The following is an 18,394-nucleotide window of genomic DNA, read 5'->3' on the forward strand; positions in this document are numbered from 1 at the left end:
ACTGCAGAACAGCATTAAACAATTAGGCCCACACAGCAATAACTATGTAAATCTTCACAAAGCCGCAATAGTAAATGTCACCGGAATAGTCTGAAAGTTCTGAGCAATTGTCAAATGCTTGGCTATGCCAGTATTTTAGGTTTTATCTGCTTGGGCTGAGGAAAATACATTCCTACAATGATGAATAAATAATACTGAGAAAATGAGTTGTAGATGCTTGAAAGTGAGTTCATGGGTTATGGAATCTGTTCAGAGCTGAGGTGAGTGAAGTTATCCATGCTGGTTCAGGTGCCTGATGGTTGAAGGGTAATAACTGTACCCGAACCTGATGAGGTGGGACCAAAGTCTCCTGTAACTCCTTCACGATGGCAGCAGCCCGGACGGTGGATTTCTTGATGATGGATGCTCCTTTCTTGTGATAGTGGTCCTTGTAGAGGTTCTCAATAGTGGGAGGGCTATTCCTGTGATGGACTGGGTTGTATACATTACTTTTGGGAGGTTTTTTTCCCTTTCTTGGCCATTAGTCTTTCAATACCAGGCTTTAAGCCTAAAAGCATATTTTATGCCTTTAAGCTGGTATAAGTTTCCAAGATGTACCTTTTGTATATTTTGCAGCAAATTCTGAACTTGGAGTAACTTATTATGCTGCACTGCCACACAGTGTTCAATACAAGACTGGAGATCTTGGCATTTTGAATTTGAGGTGAGTGTGAGAAAATGTGCTTTATTCAAACATTAAACTGTATTACATTTCAATGGCAATAAGAGATTCGGGCAATCAACTTTCTGAATCAGGTCACATTAGATCTCACTATCCTTTGGCCTTTAACAACAAGATCACAAGATGAATTGCAACCCAATGCTTTCTTTGCTCTTCCACTTGTGATCAAGCAATTGCTCCCCAAATTTAGAAAATAATCCAACTATTGCTGGTAGGATATTGTTTCCTTATGGTAAACATACTGGTGAAACCATTATCCAATTGAATCCAAAAACATAAAATCTAGGATGCTTTTTGCTGAAATTGGTGTTTTTAATGTCTGATGGCCATTTTAAAATTGCTTTTTAGTCAGGAGACAAGGTCAATGGTTTGACAAAAGAATACCATCCCAAATATTCCTTCAATTTTATGCACTCAGAAATTATTGCAACATCTCTTCTACACAAGAAGGAAGTGATTATCCCTCTACATTATTATTAAGTTGAAAAATTATCAAAAGAGGATCTCGTGGCTACCATTAGGCAGGAAGTACAGAAGCCCTGAAGTTCCACACCATCAGGTTCAAGAGCAGCTACTCAACTCACGTCCTCAGGATTATTTCTATGTGCACAGTTTGATTTATTTTGCACATTGGTTATTTGTCAGTCTTTGCCTGTTTATATATGGGTTTTTCATAAAACTCTATTGTATTTCTTTTTGTTTGCTTGCAAGAAAATGAATCTCAAGGTAGTATAAAATTCGTATAACAACTTTGATAATAAATTTACTTTGAACTTTAAAATTCTGTTCATGCGTTCAGTTCTTGAACCAAACTGCACAACCTTAATTACTATCTTAGTAAAGTAACACTGTGACCACTTTGACCACCTTGCACTAAGAAGGACTTTTTATTTGTCGTAAATATGTTTATGTAGAAGTTATGGTTAATGTATGTTATGCTTGTGAATGTTGCGTCTCCGATGCTATGTGACACTACTGCAGGTAACATTTTCATACATATATTCATGCATGTGAAACAAACTTGACTTTGACTTTAACTTTGAGATTAAGATATGCCTTAATAGGAATGCTTTAAAATTAGGTGAGTTTCAGAGGGAGATCCATAAAGATAGATTTAAGGTAATCAGAAACAGGTGTAGGGAATTTATTTATACAGGGGGCTTTAGGAACTCAAGGGAAACATTTAAAAGGATGGAAAAAGCAGATCAATAAGACCTTCGACATTTCGGGCTTGCGGGGAAAGATTAGTGGTACGAATCATATTTATTAGGCCTTTCACAGGGACAGTGAGCAGAATTGCTTTCTTCAATACTGTAAGATGTTATGATCTTTCAACTGCATTAATGTTTCCAAATGGTTTCTTCTGGGGAAAGGAAGAATGTCCTGTCAGTGTGAACCAGTCTGGCTATTCTGCTTTGACTTCCTGCATTGACAAGATGCTTTCACCCACAGATTTGCCAGTCACTGAATTTTTTTTTTCTTTTTCACAACATTCTCTGTACACTCTAGTTGTGCGTGAAAATCCCAGGAGATCAGCAGTTTTTGAGATATTTAAACCACCCCGTCTGGCACCAACAATCATTTTATGGTCAAAGTCACTTAGACCACAATTCTTCCCCATTCTGATATTTGGTCTGAACAATAACTGAACCCCTTGACTGTTCTTTGACTTATTCATTGAGTTGTTGGAATGTGATTGGCTGATTAGATATATATTCTCTCACAGAGCTCCCACTCACTGCATGTTTTTTTTTCCGCACCATTCTCTGTAGACTATTATGTGTGAAAATCCCAGGAGACCAGCAGTTTCTGAGATACTCAGACCACCCCGCCTGGCACCAACTGGGGCTGGTGTCAGCAGCAGCTACATCAGGGGCACTTAAGAGAGGAACATTGATGAAATAAAATGGAGGTCTATGTGGGAGGGAAGGCTTGGATTAATCTTGGCGCAGGCAAAAGTTTGGCACAGCATTGTGGGCTGAAGGACCTGTACAATGCTGTGCTGTTCAATATTCTGTGCTCTAATAATTGCTTAGTGAGAATATATTAGAACAAGTAAGTTATTGTTTTTGAAGAAATCTACTGTACGTCTTTGAATAAAAGCCGACAATCATTTCTCTGGCAATGAACCAAATACAAGCCTGTTTTTGTTGTTGTCTGGATACCAGTACGACTGGCTTTTCAGAGCAGTTGTGACTTCCTTTCCTTCCAGGGTATGTTTTCAGTGAATTGCCTGTAATCTTCCAATGGTAATTCAATGCACCAGCATCTGGCTCCTATTCCTCTGAGTGGAATAAACTCACAAGGTGATTGGATCAAGGTGCTTAAAATGGTTCAGAGATTAAACAGAGTTGTTATGATTAAACTGTTTCCTCTGTCAGGGGAATCCTAAAACAGAAGACATAATCATTACAGCTGGCCCATTCACAAGTGAAAACAGAGATTTTATTTTCACCAAAGAAAAAGGATTGTGGATGTCTGGAAGTCTCTCATGCAAGAGGCCGCGAATGCCTGAGATCAAAGGAGCTTCTAGGACTGAGACTGATAATTATTTAGAGATGAATTATGATCTCAGTGAAGCTGTCCGGAAATGAATGAAGTTGCAGTCTGTTGTATGGAATGGACTGCTTGCTCCCATGCTGTGCTCTAATTTAACTGGGCTGAATAGTCCACCAAGTGCTCTTCCTATCGAACAGATTCTAAAGATTGAATAGCCTCCCTGTGACTGGAAACCTAGGCGAGGACGGTTAGGACCCAAGTGCTGGAGTTTCCGAGACTAGAACTGAGACTATACAAGACTGAGATGAGAACAGGGTTCTTAACTAGATGCTGGCCGAGAATCCAAAGTTGAGCTGACGACTGAGAACCAAAGCGCGGTTCCAGTGCTCTTTAAGTATTAAATCCTGGCGCCAGAACATGGCTGCTAATTAGCAGGTAGCACCCGAGTCTTTAAAGGGGGCCGCACCAGCAATCCACATTCCGAAGACTTGGCGTGTCTAAACGCTGGAAGTTGGCGCAATCGGGTGCATATTGTAACGCTCCTCTTTGTTCCTCGTGCTTGTGTGACCATCTGCAGGTGGGGTCAGACTATCAGTATAGCACCATTGGAGATCCACTTAGCTGGGGAACTCACTCATTGGGAGCACAGTAACACTAAGGTTACTGTGTTACAGGAACCTGAGAGCAGGTTTCAAGCTCCAGTCCTCCCATTTATCGATTGTCATTCATACTTAAACTTTCTTTCAGTTATTACATTTTCAAATCTATCCTTCTCTATTAATTTATCAAGATTAAAACAGGCTATCACTTCATTGCTTTTGAGTGTTTTCTTAAAACTTACATAGCCAGAAATTAGATTCAGATGCCTGAATTTTCGAGAAACATACAGCTCGCCGGAAGAAATCAGCAAATGGGCAGCATCTATGGAGGAGAATAAAGGGCTGAGACCCTTCATCAGGGCTGAAGAAGGTGGGGGGACATGCCAGGTTAAGAAGGTGGGGCGAGAGAGAGGAGTATAAGCTGGCAGGTGATAGGTGCGACCAAGTGAGGGTGGAGGTGGGTGGTCAGGGGTAATGGGCAATGAAGTTGGCAGCTGGGAGGGGATTGGTGAAAGAGGGCTGAAGAAGAAGGACTCTAGTCGGAGAGGACAGTGGACCATGGAAAAAGGGAAGGAGGCGGGGAAAAGCAAGATGAGGGGTGAGAGGATAACCAGAATGAGAATGGAAAAAGAGAGAAGGAGGGATGGGGGGAAATTACATTAGATAAACTAATATGTTCATAATCACAGAGTGAAACAGCATGGAAAAAGCCTCTTCACCCTAATTTGTCCATGCCCACCAAGGTGCCACCTGAGCGAGTCAGACTTGCCCACATATGGCCCATATCCTCCTAAAGTTTTCCTATTCATGTACTTCTCCAACTGTCTTTTAAATGTTGTTAGTGTACCTGCCTCAACTATTTCCTCTGGGAGTTCATTCCATATAAATATAACCCTCTGTGTAAAGAAGTTTCCCCTCAGGTCCCCTTTAGATCATTCCCCTCTCACCTTCACTTACGCCCTCTGGTTTTTGATTCCGTCTCCCCAGGCAGAAGACTATGTACAATCACCCTATCAATGCCCCTCATGATTTTATACACTGATATAAGGTTGTTTACCATGGTCGTTTGGAAACACTCTTGTCTCCAACATCCAGTACAGAGGCTTGAGTTCATAATCCAAACCTACCCTCCACTGCAATATTGAGAGCATCGTGCACTGATAGATCTTTCAGATCAGATACTAAAGTGAGGCCACACCCGTTTGCTCGACAGTACACTTTGTATGACAGCATTTAAAGAGGAGCAGGGTAGCCCCCACATAATCATGCTGAACATATTGCCATCCGTTAAAACCAATGAAACGTCATTCATCTCGCTGACAATCATGGTGCCACCCTGCTGCCATCTTGACACCACTGCAACTGGACCACTGTGTGAAACGTTCAGTATGCTGTAATGCAGACGGAATCATTATTGTTGTCGACAGGTTGAACCCTGATCTGGGAAAGCTCAGTATTGCATTTGTTACATTTATCTTCTTCGGAAAAGAAGAGACTGTGGGATATAAAGCTATAAAATAGAGATCATCGATAGCTTAGAGAAGCGAAGGACCTAATTCCCTTTAGAGAGTGGTTTGTACCACAGGAGGCCTAGGTTGAAGTTAACAGTAAAAGGCTTAAATGGGAAATGGGGAAAAATCACAGCTTGATAGTGTAATAAAGAGAACTTCTGGCACACTGGCCTTCATAAATCAGTGGACTGAATACAGGTTTTAGGATGTTATATTGAAGTCATATAAGAAGCTGGTGAGGTTGAATTTGGAGTACTGTGTGCAGTTCTACGCACCTACTTCAGAACCGATATCAATGAGCTTGAGAGAGTGCAGACAAAATGTACAAGGATGTTGCCGGGGCTCAAGGACCTGAGTTATAGTGAAAGATTGAATAGGTTAGGACTTGATTCCCCGGAGCACTGGAGAATGAGGCGAGATATCGTATTGATAATATAGAGGTATACAAGACACTGCCCAGAAGAAGGCAATGGCAGTCTGCTTACGTAGAAAAATTTGCTGAGAGCAATAATGGTCATGAGACTCTGATTGCCTATGCCATATGACATGGCATATAATGATGATGATGATGCAGATTATGAGGGGTATAGATAGCGTGAGTGCTTGCAGGCTTTTCCCCCCACTAGTAGCATGAGACTAAAAATAGAGGTCATAGTTCAGGGTGAAAGGTGAAAATATTTAAGGAAACTCTGAGGGGAAATTTCTTCACTCAGAGAGTGTGTAATGAGCTGCCAGCACAAGTGGTGGATGTAGGTTCTGTTGTAACATTTAAAAGAAGTTTGGATAGGTACATGGATGAGATGGGTTTAGAGGGCTAGGTCTGGGAGCAGGTAAATTACACTCAGTATAAGACTAGTTTAGCATGGATGACATGGGCCGAAGGGCCTGTTTCTGCACTGTGCTTTTCAATGATCTGAAATGCTTTTACCCAACAGGTGACAGAGGTCTGAAAGCAAGAAACATTGATTGTGTTTTGACAGTATGTGGTGGGACGTTAGAAGCTGCTGTAACCTACAAGGCTGAAGAACGAGAAATGGGAGGTGGGATTTGGTGGATGGCTTTTTCAATCTGGCACAAAGATAAAGGGCCAATTGGGGTCCTCTCCAGCCATACACTTGGAGGATTCTGTGAAACCTGCGAGCTTTGTTGCCTAATTGAGCGGACAGAACAACAGCTCACTTGTGAGTTCATTAGTAATTCACTGGAATTCTTCCAGAATAAGCAATTTGACAACGGCCTAGACATCTTATTTTACACTTCTGTTGATTCCGTGTGTGATAGCACGTTTGTGCAGGAGCTCTTAATGCATGCACTTATGGAGAAAAATGTACACGATTTCATGCTCTTCACTCACCACGGTGTCAATTGCTAGATTTAGGAAGATGAGAGAGAAGGGAGTAGGAATGTAAATGATTCAACAAATCTTGTAGCACAGGAGAGAAATCAGACAATGTCACATTGAACTACAGTAAATCTGGAGCATGGAATCAATGCGCTCTGTCCTTGGTTTCATTAATGTTCCAGCCAGATCCCGCCACTCTATTTGACCTGAACCCATTAGCACATTTTTCTATTTCTTTCTCCCTGAAGTGATTATCTATCTTCTCCTAAAGGTATTTGCATTTCTCACTTCAATTATTCCATTTGATGGTACATTTCACATCAATCTCTGAGTGAAGGAGTCATTGAATTTATGACTGACTTCCTTACATTTATGTCCTCCCCACAAGCAGAGATATCTTTTCCACATCCCACCTTGCCAAACCTGCTCATAATCTTTAATTCATCTGTCGCGTCACTCCTCTAGAATTGGTGTGCTCAAACCCCTCAGCTCTACGACCTGTTTTCTGCAAATTTTTGTATCTTTCTCATACTGTGATGACCAGAAAATTCTGCATCCAGGCAAACATGGTTTAATGAGATTTGATGTGTTTAATATGTCCAGACCAGCTCTATTTTAAAAGAAATGAACTGTACTAAATTTACTTCTTTAATAATACTCTCAGCGACCACTTTATTAGGCACTCCTGTACTGCAAACGATCCTGCAACTGAAGGGCTTATCATATGAGGAGCATTTGATGGCTCTGGGCCTGAACTCAGTGGAATTCAGAAGAAAGAGGGGGAATCTCATTGTTGAAAGGCCTCAACAGAGTAGATGTGGAGAAGATGCTTCCTGTGGTGGGGAGTCTAAGACTAGAGAAGGATTCATTTTAGAATGGAAATGAGGAGGATTTTCTTTAGCAACAGAGTGGCAAATCGGTGGAATTCTTTGCCTCAGGCGGCTGTGGAGGCCAAGTCTTTGGGTACTTTGAAGGCAGAGGTTGATAGATTCTTGATTTGACAGGGCATGAATGGGTGAAGCTTAGGAGCATGATTGTGCCTAACGGTGACTCCTTTGCTTGTATCTTCGGAACCAGTTCTACTATCTTTGATATCTCTTTTTTTTTCCCTTTTCAAGGTCCTTTTGAAGACCCTGACCTGGAGTTACGTGCTGACTTTGCTTCCTTGCGGAAATGGGACCTGCTCCTAGGGCCTCACAACCAGCCGCTTTTCGATACGCTAAGGACGCGGCCTGGAAGACTAGCGTGCCCTCAGGGTGCTGGGTTTTGTGGCTCTGGAAACGGCTGATTCAAGGCCCATGCTTCTGCATTCCGTGCGATGCAACAGACTTTTAACACCATAGATCAGCGAGTTGCTTTGTTATGTCTCCCTACTTGCTCGGTGAGGGGTGCCGATGCTTTTTTGCTGGTGGGGGAGGGGGGTCATTGCTTTGCTGCTGCTTATGCGTGGGAGGGGGAGTTGGGGGGCATTCATTCATTCTTTGTCACTCATTCTTTGGGGCACTTCTGTTTTCTGGATGTTTGTGAAGAAAAAGAATTTCAGGATGTATATTTTATACATTTCTCTGACATTAAATGTACCTTTTGAACCTATTGATGAGGGAGAAGGCAGGGGATTGGGGCTGAATGGGAAATGGATCAGCCATGATGAAATAGCAGAGAAGACTCAATGGACCAAATGGCCTAATTTCTGCTCCTATATCTTACAATCTTATGGTCTTGTGCTCATTAGTGCAAATATCTAATCAGCCAATCATGTGCCACAAACATACAGTCAGTGGCCACTTAATTAGGTACAGGATAAATTAGCCACCAAGTGCATTTACTTTTTGATAATATAATTAACCTGCAATGCCAGTTTCAGTCTTTCAAACGAAGCATGAAGATGAAACACAGTCTTGAATTTCACTGGCACCCTTGCCTCTTGCATTCCCAGCTCATGTTTAATTCTACCTTGTTCCATTAGAAAAGCTTTGTTTTGTTTCTATTGGTAAAAGGTCACTGTGTTTACTTGGAAGGTGCTGGTGCAGGAGTCTCTGTTTTCTGCTGATATTTCAAAGCAAACTTCATGCTTCAGTCAACCTATTGTGACAGAAACTGGCTGTCAGACCGAGGTTGTTCCTGGAGGAACTGATAAAAGGCAAATTTCAAGAGATTATTTTAATGCCTCGGAATACATTTGGAGCCATCAATGATCAACAAATAATGCTCCGGATCTTCCTTGGTGTTAGGTTTCATAACTCCAAAACATAAAGATGATTTTTAAAAACCGACGGAATCCCAGAGATAACTTGTCTAGTTTTGTTTTTACTTTAAGCAAGGGCCACGTGTTATGACATGGTGGTGTAATGATGTATGTAATTTATGTATTTTTACATGTAACCCATAATAAATTATTTAAACAAAGAATGCCTAATCAAACAAAATATTTACAATATTACTCAAATATTAAATATACACCACTTCTCCCTATTTAGTTTTAAACTCCAACTCAATATATAATACATTTCAACTTACATATATGGGTTATTAACTTCAAACTTTCTGCATAATCACTCAAAGAGTTGAACTGCATGTGCATGTAACGAGAGCTGTATAACTCATCTCCTTCTACCTTAGGCCACGAACTTATCAATCACCCCTGCTGTGGACACTTTCTGGAGATCCAAGATCTGTATGCTCCACGACCGCTGGACTAAGTGTGTAAATGTAGGAGGGGACTATGTTGAAAAATAAATGTACTAGGTTTTCTAAAATTGACTCCTACCTTAGGCCATGAACTTATCAATCAGTGTGTGTGTGTGTGTGTGTGTGTGTGTGTGTGTGTGTGTATCTATATATATATATATATATATACACACACACATATATATACAGAATATACCAAATATAATGCAACTGCTATATAGATATCCACAGCACAGTAAATTTTAAATTGTCCCATTCAGGCATAAAGATTTAATCACAGTGGAGGTGTTTTTACTTTTGTGGGATAAAGTCTTTACCGATAGGGGGGATCACTCCGCTTGGCAGGTGAGACTTGTGGCTGTGAAACGATCTCAGGTTTTGGGGCCTCTTCCCAGGTGGTTACAGGAGTTGACTCTAAGCACTGCAGGAAGTGGTTCTGATGGTTCGGGCCACCTTTCATGTCTAGCAATTGTCTATGCGCTCCTCGACCGATCGGTGTGTCATCTCAAGATGATATCAGATGCAATCTCCACTGTGTAGGAGAGAGGATCAGTTCTGTCCTGAACCGATCTGAGTACCCACTTTTAATCATCTCTGTCATCCTTTGCCACGACTGCTTTCCCAAGAGTGAAACATTGGACCTCCTTGTTTTTGGTACCCTCTATTTGTCTCAGCTGTATTTTCTGCAAGTTTGTTCTGAGATTGTGTTTGAGGAGATCCAACAATGAGAGCAAGGGATGACCCAGGAACAGCATAGCTGGTGAGTTGTTGTTGTGGAGTGGCTGCAGTATGATATGCAAGGAGGAAATTGGTGACCTTGTGTCAGTGTCATGTGTTCTGCTGACATTACTTGCAGTGCATTCTTTAAATTCTGGATAAACCTTTCCGGCAAGCCTTTTGTAACTGGGTGGTGCAGTGCAGATGTACTATGTCTTATTCCATTACTTTATGGGAATGACTGAAATTTTTTTGCTTAAACTGTAGTCCATTGTCACTAACTAAGTGTTCTGGAACACAGTCCTCTCAAAAAGGCTTCTCGACACATCAACAGTGGAGACCATTGGGAGCACGCGGTTGCATCCACTACTACTCGGAAAATTATACACCTAAATGGTGTGGCAGGAGCCACATGAATCCTCTGCCAGGGCAATGCAGGCTATTCCCAGGGGTGGAGAGGCACTGCTGTTGGTATCTTCTGGACGTATTGACATCCTGAGCAGTGCATGGTGAGCTGCTCGATCTGCTGATCTATCTCAGGCCACCAGACAAAGCTTCAAGCCAACACTTTCATCTTGATCATGTCTAGATGACCAGCATTTGGTTTTCCCAACACTTTAGCTCTCAGCTTGGATGGCACAACACCAACACAAGGCAACCTCTGTCATGGGCAAGTTCATCCCGGCACTGGTAAAACTAGGGGAACTGGAGTTCTTGCTGCACATTCCAGCCATTTTGAGTTGCCATGTGGGCCTGAGACGGTGTGGGATCTTGTCTAGTGTCCCTTTGGATCATCTCTGCATTAATAGGGAAATTTTTGATTTGCATCAGAGAGAATAAGTCGAGAGGAGACCCCTCAAACTATCAGCATTTCCATGAGTAGTCACCCTCTTGAATTTGATCTTGTAATTGTGTTCTTCAAGTAAGAAAGCCTATCTCTGCATATGTGCTTCTGCTGTTAGTAGCAAACCCTTCTGTGGATTGAAGATGGACACTAGTGGTTGATGATCAGTAACAAGGGTAAACTCTCTCCCATACAAGAACCGGTTGAAACATTTTCCACCCTAAACCAGACTCAAAGCCTCTCTGAGAATCTGTGCATAATTTTTCTCTGCATTCTTAAGGAATGTGATGCACAGGCTATGGGGTGTTCACTTCCTTCACTCATAGCATGTGACATGACTGCACCTAAGCCGTTTGCGAGGTGTCACAGGCAAGCTTCACTGGACAATGTGGATCATAATGTGTCAGTACAGTGTTGGATGTCTCCATTTCCTTTGCCTTTTTGAAAGCCACCTCACACTGCATTTTCCATCGTCATTTCTTCACTTGGAGCACAGTAGCCTGTTATTTGGCAGCAACCTGTTAGTAATTCACAAATCCTAAAAATACCCACAACTGTGACACATCCTTTGGTCCTGAGGCATCCAACACTGCTTGAATTTTCTCAGCATATGTGTGTAATCTTTGTGCATTGATGGTGTGACAACAGTAAATGATGCTTGGTTTAAAGAATTCACACTTGTCACATTATGCACTGAGCCCATAGTCTTCTAATGATTTTAACACTGTTTGAGACTTTGTGGATATTTCTTGACATTGTCACTGGTAACAATGATGTTATGCAAATAACACTGGGCACCCTTGCAGCAGTGGGCCCATAGCTTTCTGCCAATGTGCAGGTGAAGATGCTACCCCAAAAATAATCCTATGATAGTGATAAAGCCCTTTCTGAGTGTTTATGGTGAGAAACACTTTAGACTATTCTTCAATCCCCATCTATTGGTCGGCCTCAGCTAAGTCCATTTTGCTGAAGTACTTTCCTCCAGAAAGGCTTGCAAAGATATCCTCTATCTTGGGTAGGGGGCATTGATCTACTTTCACGCTGGATTGATGCTGATCTTAAAATCATCTCAGATCCCGACCGAACCTTTCCTCTTGTCTACTAGGACCACTGGTGTTGCTCCTGGGCTCCAATCAACCTTGGAGAGAATTCCTTTGATCTCCATGCAATCGAGCTCACTGGCTGCTTTCTCAAGGATGATATAAGGAAACGGACCGGCTTTACAAAACTTGGGTGTGGCATTTTCATTTTATCCTTGATATGTTTCAGTCTTCCAATGCTATCCTATCCAGCACCTTTCTTAATTCTCTTTCAGTGGATCTCTATTGCAAGAGATCTGGATCACCAATTGTGTTGTAGTTGTCTCAGCAGCTCCCATCCACACTATGCTCTCCCTTCTGTTTTTACCACCTATAAACCTAATGTGGCTTGTTGGTTGTTGTATTTCACTGTTACAAATTTCATTCCCAAAGGACTTACCTTCTTTCTGGTTTAAACTCTTAATTGGATATCTGCACAAATCATTTTAATATCTTTGATATGCCATGCAAACTCATTTTGTGGAATGATGGAAACAGCTGAGCCAGTGTCCAATTCCATTTTAAGTAATTTGCCATTCACTTCTAGTGTAAGCCAGATTACTTGTCCTGAAGAAGGGTATTGGCCTGAAACGTTGACTGCTTATTCATTTCTATAGATGCTGCCTGACCTGCTGAGTTCCTCCAGCAACTTGTGCATGTTGCTTTGGATTTCCAGCATCTGCAGACTTCTCATATTTATTACTTACTTACTTACTGTTAGTTTTCACATTGTATATCTCAAGGCTACCCTGTCCTGTGTCACTCTCATCATCAGCATACAGATTAGTGCTCTTTTTGAAACTACAACTTGACTTTTTACCTCTTTTGCTTTCCTGTCCAGTTTATTTACTTTTGTCAGCCTCAGATACTTTTTTCATTGTCCTCCTTTGTTGCATTTTTTGTAAGTTTCCTCTTTAAATCTCCATTGGTCTGGTGTATGTGAGCCCCTGCCACAATGGTAACACAATTTGTTCAACCAGGCAGGTTTCTGTGTCGACTTTACAATTTTGTTCATGCTCTTGTTCCTGACTGCAACTCAATTGCATCTCTGTCTGCCGTTTCCATTGATACAGCAATTTTAACTGCTCTTTTAAATGTAAGCTGTGCTTCAATTAGAAACTGATTTTGAATGTTTTCTTGTAAGATTTCACAAATTAAACAATCTGTCAATGGATAATTAAGCACATTATTGAACTGACAATGCTCAATCTCTTCAATCACAATTGCTGAAATGGACTCCCCTTCCTTTTGATTCCAATTATGAAACCTAAAGCATTTTGCTATTAACAATGGTTTTGGTTCTGAATGTTCCCCTATTTTACAATACCAGCAAAGCTTATTTTGGCTGCTTTGGTTGGAACAGTTAAACTACTGCGCAAACTGTATGTCTTTAAACCAAATACACCAAGCAAAACTGATACCCACTTCTCATCCGCTATTCCATTTGCTTTAAAATGCTGCTCAATCGCTTAGTATACAACATCCAGTTATCTCTTGTGCAATCAAACACATCTATCTTTCTGATGTACCCAACCATTTCTGCTTCTGTTTTATTTATGAACCCGTGAATTTGTCTATTTCCTGCCCGTTTTTTAAACTCGAGCATTTTTTTCCTCTTGCAATGAAAGCGAGCTGTGCTATTTTCATTACCTCGAATGTCTCGCTGCGCTTCAGCAGGTAAATAGTCTATTAGGGTTTGTTTAAAACTTCTTCTTCACCACTGTTATGTTTTGTAACCCCAAAACATAAAAATAATTTAAAGAAAAAGATGGGAGCCTGGTTATAATGTGTCTAGTTTAGCTTTTACTTTAAGCGAGGTGCTGTAATGACTTGTGCCATTGCATATTTTTGCATATAAACCATAATGAAATATTTAAACAAATGAAGAATGCTTAATCTTACAATATATTTACAATATTACTCAAATATTACTGAAATATTAAATACCCGCTTTCATTTCCTGTTCCTCTCTCCTCTCTCAGATAGAGATAACTTTGCTCAAGCTATAGACGAGGCTATGAAGGAAACCTTCACAATTCTCTCTTCATTTTGTATCCAAGAGCAAGGTTTCTAGCATGAATCAGTAGTTAGTGATCAGAAGTAGAACTCCTGGAGGATTCCCACCTCCATCTGTACTACCTGAGAAGGCAGGTTGGGTTAAACATTGCATACCTTATAGCTATTGCCATCGAGAGCTCTGCTATTAGCCATGAGTGAGGATTGTACTTGGGCTCTTTCCAGACCATTCAATTCAGTAAACATTCATCACAGAAAAATCCATTCAATATGAAGTGCATTGAGATGCTTCCAAGCCATAGTCAATTTGATTTTTATGTTCTATTTAATATGCTCTGCAGAAAGAATGGAATTGCAGATTAATAATCTGTTTCGATAGCGCAGGCTGTTTGGGTGCAACCCAAGCATGGAATCAGGCCATCACAAAGACATACCCCACACCATCAACCCTGCAAGGTCCTGTTCAAGAGCATCCAGAGGCGGGAGGAAAAAATTGACAGATATGTCAAATTAGTCAGTAGCCTAGCACAGATGTATTCACGCCATCCAGCAGTCAAGAAGGAATGGGCAAAATCCCTCTATTCTGCCAGTATCTCTCAGAGTGGCAAGCTTCACCAATCCAGAAAGTCTATTTATTTATTTATCGAGATGCCATGTGCAATAGGTTTTTGCAGGCCTTTGAGCCACACCGCGCAGCAATTCCTCGAGTTAATCCTAGTCTAATCATGGGACAATTTACAATGACCGATTAACCTCCCAGCTGGTACATTTTGGCCTCTGGGAGGAAACCAGAGCAACTGGAGGAGAATGTGCAGACACCTTACAGGCAGCCGTGGGAACTGAACCCAGGTCGCTGGAGCTGTAAAGTGTTGTGCTAAGCATTACTCTACCAGGCTGTCCCTTGGTGATACGGGTGGCGCGGTAGAAGGTGTTAGCCCTTCTCAACTTTTCCTGTGAATCACCCCGCCTTCCCCCCCCCCCCCACCCCACAGATATTCATGGTCACATATCAGCCATACACTTTTATGAGCACTGCACTTAGATTAAATCCATGGAACTTCCTTGCCAAATGTTGAGAGAACACCAGCATGGACTCCACCACTTCCTCAAGGGGCAATAAATGTCAGATATTCCAACAATGCTTAAGATTGGATCATGAACACTTGTAAACTAAATGTGCTGACCCTTACAAAAATGAGAGTGTTTAACAATTATATTGTATGATGCTGCCCCCTATCCAGGACAGGCTGCATAAACATTGATAACTCCCTGTTTTTTTTTCAATCAATACGTAATACTTTATGATTGCCCTCTTCTTATTCTCCTATTGTTATTTCTGGCTGAATGCTTTTGATAGCAACTGATCGGAGAACGTCCCGCATAAATCCTGGTTTTAAAGGAGCTACCAGCTAAAGGCTTTCTGCTTCTCACCTTTCTCCCTGGTGGAGCCTGGATTGTGTGCGTTCGAATGGAAAAATGCAGCAAAGGTCATGTTCTCTCCGGATGTGCTTCCTCACACGCTGAAACCTTTGCAGCAAGACTTCTGTCTGGCGTCAGAAGCTGAGCAATCGTCCACACACGTGGACGCATAAGCTGCAATACTGAAAGCGCTTTCAGGGTCTCTACAACTCAGGTTCTCAATATTATTTAATATTTTGTTTTTCTCTTTGTATTTGCATAATTGTTGTTTCTTGCACATTGGTTGTCCATCTTCGAGTGTAGTCTTTGATTCTATTGCGCTTATTTGTATGCCTGCAAGAAAATTAATATCTGTGTCATATACAATGACATATATGTAGTTTGATAATAAATTTACATTGAACTAGTTGGCATTCTGACCCTGGGTGAATGAAATCCTGTGGATATACTGAGCCATAGATGATTACTGCTTATTCTCTCCCCTTTGTCACACCATGTGACTTACTCCAATGCCGTACTGAGGGAGCCGAGGTCAAACATGGTCAAGCAGAAACTTTGTTCATAATAAAAACTAACAATACAGAGATGCCCAGTGCACGACTCTCACAATCCTTGTTTTGTTCAGTCCATACATCCACACTGTGGATGCGTCTGTACATTAGTAGTGTGCACACATTGTGGACACAACTCCATTGTTACTCATGTAGCTTATTAAGATGGTACAGTCTTCCAAGAGTTAGCGGCATTTCTACCCTAGACTTTGCTCCTCACTGTCTAGTGACAGGAGATTCCAGACTGTCCTGCTTCCCCACAATGCCGTGGCACTGGCTTTTAGTGTGTACCTCAGCGGATATCCCTGCTTGCGGTGGACCGGTCAGCATTATTCTCTTTGCTGGAGGCCCAACAAGCTTTGGTGCACCCATCACAGGGTTGACGATCTTCCAGTTGGTGTGTGTGTGTGTGTGTGTGTGTGTGTGTGTGTGTGTGTGTGTGTGTGTGTGTGTGTGTGTGTGTGTGTGTGTGTGTGTGTGTGTGTGTGTGTGTGTGTGTGTGTGTGTGTGTGTGTGTGTGTGAAATGTGGCAATGCACCTTGCATCCTTCTCCAATGGCCAGCTTGCAAAGAGATAGACATCCATCTTCTGTCTCTTGTGTTCTAAAAACTCAATTTGTGTCAACTTTGGCCTAGTTTAGGCTTATGTAAAGTGTAAAAACAAAAAAGATAGAAACATAGAACAGTACAGCCTCCATTTTTCTTCCATCCACGTGCCTATCTAAGAGCCTCTTAAATGTTTAACGTACCTACCTCTACCATCACTTTAGAGTTTCTATGGTTCTGTCAACTATGGGGTCTTTGTCTTGATCAGTGACCACCTCCTTCTAGCCAAAACAACCAGACTGCCTCCGGAGGGTATACTGTGAGAAGGCATCCATTAGTCTCATGTGACCATGGATTTCCAGGGTGCAGGCCTGGGCAGGGTTGTATGGGAGACCGGCAGTTGCCCAGGCTGCAGGCCTTCCCCTCTCCACGCCACTGATGTTGTCCAAGGGAAGGCACTAGGACCCATGCAGCTTGGCACCAGTGTCGTCGCAGAGCAATGTGTTGTTAAGTGCCCTGCTCAAGGATACAACACACTGCCTCAGCTGAGGCTCGAACCAGTGACCTTCAGATCACTAGGCCGATGCCAACAAAGGTGTGAAGAGAACAGAAGAAACTGGAGGCAGTAGCATGCCTCACAACTGTGCAGCAGTTATCATAACACTATTATAGCACCAGCGACCTGGGCTCAATTCCGCTGTTGTCTATACGGAGTTTGCACATTCTCCCCATGACTGTATGTTTCCTCTGGATGCTCCAGTTTCCACCCACGCTTCAAAGACGTACGGGTCAGTAGGTTAATTGGTCACATGGGTGTAATTGGACGGCACGGACCCGCTGGTCCTGAGGGCCAGTTACCATGCTGTATCTCTAAAATAAATATAAATAGCAACCACTCTGAGGTCAGATTTTGATCCAATGGGTTTCTGCTGTGACAATAATTGAGTTTGTCCACTAGAGGGCAGGCTTACTTTATATGGATAATACCTCTCACCTCAGCTGTGCTCAAAGAGAGATGTTTCAAATGGGTATTTATTATTCGACATTTAAAAGTTTTAATTAAATATAGTAATATATAAACATGGTGGTGTTAGTTTCCTGTCGCACTGCCGAACTGGTGAAATTCTGTCCTGGCCTATATTAGAATTGATGGATAACACACACAGTACTGTAGCCGGTAGCATAAAGCTACTACAGCGCAGGCCTCTCCGAGTCAATTCCCACTGCTGTCCGTAACGAGTATGTATCATTAGTAAGTTAATAGGTCACATGGCTGGAATTGGGCAGCGTGGGTTTGTTGAGCTGGAAGGACCTGTCACTGTGTTGTATCTCTAAGTAAATAATAAGCAATAAATAAAATAGCTGCACAAACTCAGCAGGTTGGGCATCTATGGAGAGAAATAAACAGTCGGCAAACAGCCCAAATATCTTGTGTCTTTAGAATTGGTTATCTGTGTTATTTTGAGCAGTGCTCCAAACATTGGAAGTATAATCCCTGTGGCACCCTGCTGCAGAATAGAAGGATTAGTAATTGTGGCCTAACTTCTAAACTTTTCCTTGTCTCTCAACCCCCACCCCTTTGTGTCAGCTGTCCATGACAGCATTGGTGGAAATGATAAAAGCATAGGCCGTGCAGAGACTAAACGCTGGGCCGGGCTTCAGACTGAGGAGCTTTTTCATTGTGTTGTGTTGCACTGAAATCATGTCAAATAGACAGACTTGGGACCAGTGTAGCTCAGTGAGATGCTGTGGGCCCTACCTGCGTTAAAAGATTACATCATCAAAACCTCATCCTATGTCAGGGCCCACATGGTCTTTATTCTATCTCTGCAGTCAAGACAAGGAGTTTAAGGTTTAAGGTGA

The 18,394-nt window shown here is 41.9% G+C and overlaps 1 long non-coding RNA gene across 1 annotated transcript in view; it reads right to left on the reverse strand.

The window, feature by feature from the left end:
• Positions 1-18,394, reverse strand: part of LOC132381116 (uncharacterized) — a 53,783-nt gene that overhangs the window by 27,943 nt on the left and 7,446 nt on the right. Inside the window, exons 2-3 of the long non-coding RNA XR_009507939.1 lie at positions 15,448-15,768; positions 14,173-14,351 (exon numbers count right to left, since the gene is read on the reverse strand). This is a non-coding gene — a long non-coding RNA (uncharacterized LOC132381116). The remainder of the gene's footprint in view (positions 1-14,172; positions 14,352-15,447; positions 15,769-18,394) is intronic.

This window comes from Hypanus sabinus, chromosome 25 (genome assembly GCF_030144855.1).
Source record: "Hypanus sabinus isolate sHypSab1 chromosome 25, sHypSab1.hap1, whole genome shotgun sequence".
NCBI classification, from domain to species: Eukaryota; Metazoa; Chordata; class Chondrichthyes; order Myliobatiformes; family Dasyatidae; genus Hypanus; species Hypanus sabinus.